Raw genomic sequence first — 8,841 nt, forward strand, 5'->3', positions numbered from 1 at the left:
GCTTTAGTTTAACACCATTAAATTAACTCTAAACATTAACATCATTTATATTTGGTTACAAAGAGAAGAAGTTAGACTTTAGTTTAACACCATTAAATTAACTCTAAACATTAACATCATTTATATTTGGTTACAAAGAGAAGAAGTTAGGCTTTAGTTGAACACCATCAAATTAACTCTAAACATTAACATAACTTATATTTGTATGTTCAACAGAAAGTTTGATAGAATTTAAACAAAAACTGTCCGTCTGGAGACACAGATGTGTTCTCCACAAACACGATGATGGAGGTTTGTTCCCAGTCTGCCCCGTTAGAAGAGGCTCCTCCTCCTCCTCAGTCTTACGCTCTTCTCTGTAGCACTTTTGACCACGTCCACTCACTTTAACCTCCTCACCCACAGGTTCACCTGGATACATTTAGTATTTTCTGAAGGAAATCGATAAAACCCTACACCTTTTGCTGTATATCAGGCGGCTCAACCCCAAACACAACACATTTTCATTTTTAACTGTGTAACACTGTTTTCAGTAGCAGCTGGATCGCTTCAGGTCAGTGGAAGCTGCTCGCAGTCTGCCCCCCGGAAGGATCTAGACTAACCTGATGAATTTCGTTCCCCCTAGATCCACTAAGGCGGAACGAAATTCATCTGGCGAGAGTCAGGTCAGATCTGGACGCCCGTTGTTAACAAACATTCTGAAATGCCATGTTGGAGGTACTCCAAGAAGTATAGCTAAAATCAAACTGATCTGGTGTTTCACTTGTTCCCTCTGATTGAACTCTCCTGCTTTACTCTGGTCATCTTTTTCATCATTCAAGCTGCAGACAGCTAGCAGCAACACATGTCCTTTGTCTGAGTTCTAGTCCTCTAAAACAAACAAGAGGGGGAATAGGAAGAGAAGAGAGGAAGGTGAGCTGAGCAGATGAGTATTCAGGAATGATCCAATGATGAGAGGGATGTGAGGGGATGGAGAGAAGGGGAAGTGGAGATAGGAGAAGGTAGAGCTGATAAAGATGGGATGACAAGACGGTGGCGGCAGCAGGGAAGACAAGGGAGAGGAGGAGGAGCGAGGACACAGGAAAGGAGGAGGGGACGACTGCACGACGTGTTCGGGAAGACATCAGTCACTGTACGAGCACCAGCCTATCCCTCTGACCTATTTTATCCTCCATCAGCATGTTGAGCGAGGGATGAGAAGTGGCTGATGAATAATAGAGGAGAGGGAGAGATGGATGAGAATAAGGCTGCTTTCCTCCCATTCACTCCTCCCTCCTTCACAGCCCCTTTTCTCTCTTTTCCCTGCAACCCTCTTTTCTCCCCCGTCTTCCTATTTTAACTCTGAGGAAGAAAAGATTGTATAAATAACTAAAGAGAAGACATTTTTTGGGGCGCGCTGCTGACGCGGGGGCACGTAGCATCTAATCGTCACAGATATGTCAGTCGTGAGTGTGTGAGAGAAACTTGTTGAGTACAGGTATGTCAGGTCAAGGAAGGGGGATATTTCTTGCTTTTTCTAAACTTGGCGTATCTTTGTGAGAATGATTTTTCAGACTTATATAAAGTATTAATAAAGTCTATATATAGAAAAACACAGTGACTTTTTGCTGAGAGGAAATCATCAGGATAAGGTGGAGTCCCCCTTTAACCATAGGATGGAAACCACAGTCTAGGTTATTTAGACTTTTACAATATACCTAAGGTTCACGTACGTGATTATTGACCACCCGGCGGAGCAATATTTTGTCTCAAACTTAACTTTTGTGTGTAAGTTAAATGTTGAATTGAGACCTATACGGCCCCCATCATCATATATATCTTAATTTCACTCATGCTCTGCATTTTCTGGACATCGGAACAGTAAGGAAAGGAATTCCGCCCTGGGGAGCTCCCCTGAGATCTACATACCTTCAAGGGTGTGTATTGTATTAGGAAAGCTGAAGTGACACAAGCCAGCCAGTCCCTCTACATCAATCCCTGCAGCTGGCGGACTACCGTTAGTTAGCTAGCTTGTCCTTCTCCAGAGCGTGCTAGTTAGTTAGCTGTCTAGCTGACGTCCTCTCTCCTCACGGCAAAGTACTGACTTTTCTAGCCACAGGGAGTGAATCTGACGGCCCTCTAGACCCAGCAGCTAGCTAGCTGACTACTGGATGGCTGGCTCATTTGCTAACACTAGCTTGCTAATTCCGCCATGCTTTATTGCTACACTGGTTTCAGAAAATGAGCTCAACAAAGTTGTCACTCACCTGGCAATAGCAATGTTCTTTCTACACTGTGAGATGTGTGTGGACGAATAATTTACCAATTTAGCAGCTGGCTAGTTAGTAGGCTGATAAAAATGGTGGTTGCCAAACTTCTAAAAAAGCATTGAAAGATGAGTTGAATATGGAAGTGACTGATGAGATTTGGGAAGAATTTCTGCGAAATGTACAAAAGTGTTCAGTTAACACCAGGCACAACCTAATACAGTATAAAGTGCTCCACAGACTCCATTACTCACAAGAAAAGCGACATACATTTTACCTGGATGTCCTACCAATATGTAACCATTGTCCTCGATAGGTACTCTAGCACATTCATTCTGGGCATGTAGTAAACTTCATTTATTTTGGAAATGTATTTTTCAGAGTTTTTCTAAGGCTTTTGGTAAAAATCTGGCACCCAACCCTCTGGTCGCCATTGTAGGGGCCACATGTGTCCTTTCTTCTGTCAATACATTTGAAAGAAGAGCAGTAAAGTTTGGGATGGTGGTCGCTAAAAAGCTGATTTTACGTGTGTGGAAAACGGATTCTGTGCCTACTTATGGTTGGGAGAATGATCAAACACTTAACATCTGGAGAGACTGAGATTCTACAGTGAAGACAGAGAGGATATTTTTGATAAACCATGGGACGCAGTACTGAACTACCTTAAAAATGTGAGCTCATAGGCACTGGCTACTGTACAAAGCCTCACAGTGCGAACAAGAACATGATCTTGTATAAGTCTACCAAACTATTTAACTATTGTTTTCTGTGCTCTTATAATCTGTCATTTGTTTACGCCAATTTTATGATCATGACGTATTGTTGTTGCTTGATCTGCTGTGTTCTTTACTATATATTTTTTCACTTTTTTTTCTTCTCTCACTTCTCTTCTTTATGGAAAATCCATAAACATATAATAAAAAAATAAATGGTGGTTGCCTGTGTTGCTTTGGCTCATACACTCACCGGCCACTTTATTAGGTGCACCTGTCCAACTGCTCTTTAACGCAAATTTCTAATCAGCCAATCACATGGCAGCAACTCAGTGCATTCAGGCATGTAGACATGGTGAAGAGGATGTGCTGCAGTTCAAAGCAGCATCAGAACAGGGAAGAAAGGTGATTGAAGTGACTTTGAACGTGGCGTGGTTGTTGGTTCCAGACGGGCTGCTCTGAGGATTTCACAAACTGCTGATCTACTGGGATTTTCACACACAACCATCTCTAGGGTTTACAGAGGATGGTCCCAAAAAGAGAAAATGTCCAGTGAGCGGCAGTTCTGCCTCGTTTTAGCCAGAGGTCAGAGGAAAATGGCCAGACTGGTTGGAGCTGATAGAAAGACAACAGGAACTCAAATATCCACTGGTTCCAACAGAGGAATGCAGGAGAGCATCTGTAAACGCACACCACCACCTACTTTCTACAGAGAGTGAACAGCAGCAGAAGACCACACTGACACTTTATTATTAGTATGCCTAATAAAGTGTCTGGTGAGTGTATATTCGAACATTCATCGACAAAAGGTTCCTCTTGTGCTGGGAGAGTAGTCTGAAGTAGGAGCTAAAAAGGTTCCTTAGGATGTTGTTCTAACAACTACCATCGTTCCAAGTTCTTTGTGTGTAGACTCAATAAAAAGGGAGTTCTTATTACTATGACAAAAGTTCCTTTGGTCCGAAAATGCCTTGTATGTGATAAAACCTCCAATTACCCTTGTTCATGATTGTGTCAATGCCTTCTTTGCTCTTATTGCTTCTGTTTAGATGTATGTAATGATGTCATGGATTTGTGTGCGCAGACTGCTGATTTCTCTTAATCTTAATCCCTTTGTTGTGGTCGGGAAATCACACTAACATTGCGTCAACCCGCCTGCCCTCTCAATCACCTGCTCAACCCTCTCTGTCAGCCTCCTCAACCCCCCCCCCCCCCCCCCTCTATCTTTCTCTCTACTACCAGTGTGTTTAGAGTCCTAATCCTTAATCCCCAGCCTCACAGTGATTTTATTACTGTAATCTGGGCTGGAATTGGCTTAGCTCTCCCATTCACTGGCAGATAGAAGGACAAGGACAACAATAGCAAAAGGACAGCTGCAGGGAGGAGTTGAACGAGGAAAAGGACGACATGGGAACAAGTGTAAGAGGGGAAGAGACTGATCTGAGGAAGGAAGGGTTTAAGTACAGTCAGGGAGAGGTAGGGGGCGACAGAGTGAAAAAAGAGTCATCTAAGGGGACTTAATCTAAAATGAGTTTAGTAACATTAGTACCATCTGGTTTAACAAAGTCTGACTCTAACCCTGAACTCTGAGTTGACTAATCCTGAGATGGAAACTCCAGAACAGCTCATCAGTCAGTTCAATCAACTCTGAGTAGGTTGAACCTGAACATAAAAAGCCATCATGAATAGAGCTCCGAAACTACGAATCACCATGGCAACAGGTACATTTTAATCCAGTGGATATGGAGATATTGATGCATGTATGTGAGAACTGTGCGCATTTATCTTTAAAGAGAAGAACGGGTGTCTGACCAGGGAAAAGTGTCAATAAGTCAACACAATCAAGTTTTTATTCAGTGTTACCAAATTTACATTTCCCTAATTGATAATAAAGTTGAGTAATCTGCCTGCGTATTAGACTATAGGCTACATTACATTTTAAATAAATAAGACTTAATCTGACGGAGGAAAATAAAAGGGGCCAGCAGCTGAAGATGAAAAATATAGTTGAAGAAAACACATGAATCATAGACACAGAGTCACGATTGTAAGTTCATGATCTGATCCAGCAATAATGTGTTTAGTGATTTGCAGGTTAGGTTAAAATACAGTAGATTTAAATGTTAAACAACAGCATTCAGTGTCAGTGTGTTTATTTCAGCTGCTTCGAAAAATGTACATGCTACGTGCTGTTAAACGTTCCGTCGCAGACTTTTTAAAAAAAACACATTTTCTATCTACGGTCCATTCTGCAGCTGCACCACGATCCTGCTCACTCATAGGAATTATGTTGCATCAGTGCAAACGATCACATAATGACTGAGATATCAAACGTTTTTTTAACATTATTATTCATTATACATTAAGTGCTATAAACCTTTTTAGTGGAGCTTCTCTATGTGCTCTCGGAGTGTCTGCACAGAGTCACAGTGTTGTAAAAGAGAAGGATATGCAGAGTTTTTACTCATTTTACTTAATTTTTGATTGTTGAAAGAAATGACTGAAAGGCCACAAAAGTTAACTTTAGATAGTCCTGAGTAACTAATATCCAACCAAGATTTTGATTGTGACATAGAGTAAACCTTCCGTATGCGTCGATACAGACTGAGTGAAGGAGGAGATGAAACTGGCCCTGTCAGAGGGAGGAGACGGAGGGAAACTCAGGGTGGTTCACAAAGTTGAACTCTCTTTCTCTCTGGAACTGAAACCTCAGCGTTGACGTCATATCAGTCTTTACAAACTCTGAGTTTTCACTAAACCCACTCTCTACCCACACTGAGATCTCAACAGTTAAGTGGCACAAAACTCAAAAAGGAGTTCCACGGTCGAAGGGGTGTTATGTCACTCCTCCTCCCTCGAACACCACTGAGATGCCCTTGAGCAAGGCACTTGCACTGTGAATCATATGGGGCAGAAAAATGCTGCTCTAAACCCACCCGACACAATGCTCACGAGAAAACACAAAAACATGCAGTGAAGAACGCAGTCAAATGCATATTTCACAAGTTATTTTTGATCCATTCATATGTGCAGGCAGCCAGCAGGAAGGACTTGAACGTGTATGCTCTATTGGCTCAAAGCATGGAAGCCTGAGGGACCCTGAAACACAGCATATACACACTGTAAGCCACTTACATTGGTGCTAATGGGGCGCCATCTGGGAACACAGTATCCAGTTTTCTTAAAACACCCATGGCCAGCCTCTTTGTGGAGACATTTGCAACTGAAACGCAGCGCAAACTGCAAGTCAGTGTCGACCTAATTCTTAGATCTGCAGAATCTGTAGGCAATGGAACAAGATTTTACATTATGGCATCACAAGCGTCCTGGTTTCCATTTGAAGCCTGAGAAGTATTGACCAATCACCATTGAGAAGGCTTGGGTTTCATATCCGTATGGAGAAGAGAAGGGGCGGAACGTGTCTGGAGGGGCGCTTTAAACAAAACAGTCACTTTTAACTGTGGGTGTAAACTTGCTAGCCTACTTCTGATAAAACATCGTCTCTCAGCCGATCTGGTGGGTTCTGAGATTGCTGTCACCTGTAAACGGCTTTCAATTGATATGAAAAATACACCCGGCCCTCAGCTTTGCTTTTCTCTGCTGTTGAATAGCAGCGCTGTAGCGAACCATTGAACCATATTGCTTTTTAAATTGAATCATGTTTCGGCTGTTAAAGTGTAAAAAAAACCTTTAACGTGAGCAGTGATGTAATTATTTGCCCTTTAAAGAAGCTTTCCCAAAATACTGTAAAAAGTGGGCTGGGATTGCCTCCACACGGCTCTCATCCTAATACATGAAATACCAACGTGCTGCTGGATGGTCTATCACAACAAACAGAGATACTCAGATTAGGACACACGCAGAGGGAGAGGGACTTCATTCTCTCCTCAGGAAAACACTACTCCACTATATCTATGGAGTATGTCTCTGTCCATCTGTCCGTCTTTTCTCTCTTTCTCTTCTTCTTCCCCAACCGGTGCAGACAGATGTCCGTCCTCCACAGAGCTGGGTCTGTCTGACGTTCCTGTCTGTTATAGGGAAGGTTTTCAACGCCAACGTACTCTACGGGGGAATTGTTGGGTCTCTGTAAATCAAAACTATGTCATAGAGTGTGGTCTTTACCTACTCTATAAAGTGCCCTGAGATAACTTTTGTTATGATTTGGCACTATAAATAAAATTGAATTGAATTGAATTGAATGATATCTTTACATAGAAAATATGTTTGCAGCTACATAAAGGTTCTGAATATCGAGCCCCTTTATCGCTCAACTTTATGGGACTGAGGCGTGACGGGGGCCATAATGCTGGTGCAATCAGTCAATATTATTATATTTTAAAATCTTTGTAACCATGTGCTGTAAGTAAATAATTCCATTTCCCACACAAGCTTGGATTTCCCTCAAGCATCATATTTCTGTCAGTACAAGGACGTATAGTGCTGTTTCTCCTTCAGAGTGGCAGCTGCATACACACAACCTGGTTTCCTCAAATAGCCCTCTACTCTTCAATGGTTATAATGAAACAGGAACTTCTGGATGCAGTCTTTAATCTCAGACTCAATTACGGCATATGCAATATGTACTGACAAGTAAAAATATCTCATGGCAGAAAACTTTTTATCTACAGTGATTAATCCGTCAAACTGTATTGGCATCTAGGAAATTGGGTTTCAAGGATTTCCTGTTTTTGTAAACGCAGGCAGTAGCAAGTATGACACACTGTTTGCCCTTCATCTTTTCTGTCTAGAAACAATTTCTCTGTGGATTATTTAGTGTAACATTTAATCTATAACTTTTCAATTCTCAGGCATAAAAAAACAACCCTGGCACACTAAACCAACTACGGCTCCATATATCAGCTGCATTTTTCAGTCACTGTCAGGCAGAACAGATGTGCTTTGCTTTTAATCAATACAGTCGCCCCGATGGCACTAGGGGCAACAACCTGAAGCGTCCTCATCTTACATGGAGAGCAGTGAGTCAACGCATGTCCTCCTGGGTCTCCATCTTCTATGAAAGCACTAGCTACCGTTGTTGTAGATGCAGTCGACCCCTAACAGACGTTATCTGAATGCTAGACAGTGCTCCACTCTTGGAACAGCTTCTTCTTCAGTAAAATGTTCTTTGGTAGGACGTCTTCTCCTCTGTGTCTAACAGTAGTGTCCAGATCAAACTGCAGACCTGAGGTCAGTGAGGTGCAGTGTATCCGGAGTTATTAGGATCCATTTGTAGCACAACTAACCACAGCTTCAGCCTGTCTGCATTCAGAGGGAACGGTAGTCTATGAAAGCTGTGACAAGTGGAGCTTCAAATATGGTTTGCACAATTTGGTTAAAACAAACCTTTATTTTTTATCAAAAATATTTTAGATAAAGTTCCACTCTGATGTCTTCTGGTAAAATCCTGTAGGATTTCAGAAGGAGATTTCAGTACTTCACCGTCTTTCAACAATACAGTCAGACACTCATAGTAGCAATCTGAGCTGGCCTGTGTCAAAAACAAGCATCTTAGCACGCTTCTTGGCTTCTTAGAGAGGTGGGCTTCGGCACGACATGATTGCACATGATCGAGCATAAAAGGTGCCCTGACGACTATTTATATGAGACTGTTCCCCCCGATCTGATCAGCTAAGCTTAGCGAGAAAGCATTTAATAGTACAAGGGGTGATCCCTATGTTTCCCGGTAACATGAGCCTCTGCCTTCTCTGATTTAATTCAGCATTTTGTTAGGGTTAGGGTTTACGGTTAGGACCAGGGTAAGGGGGTAGGGTTATGGTCTACATAAGCCTATATGTCGGGGAATTCTGCACTGATAGTAGGTGACATAGGAACATCGGACCCTTTTCTTAATAAAGGGTCTGATGTTCCCCAGTCACATACACAGCGGG

The sequence above is a fragment of the Echiichthys vipera genome (assembly GCF_963691815.1).
Source record: "Echiichthys vipera genome assembly, chromosome: 7".
Lineage (NCBI taxonomy): Eukaryota > Metazoa > Chordata > Actinopteri > Perciformes > Trachinidae > Echiichthys > Echiichthys vipera.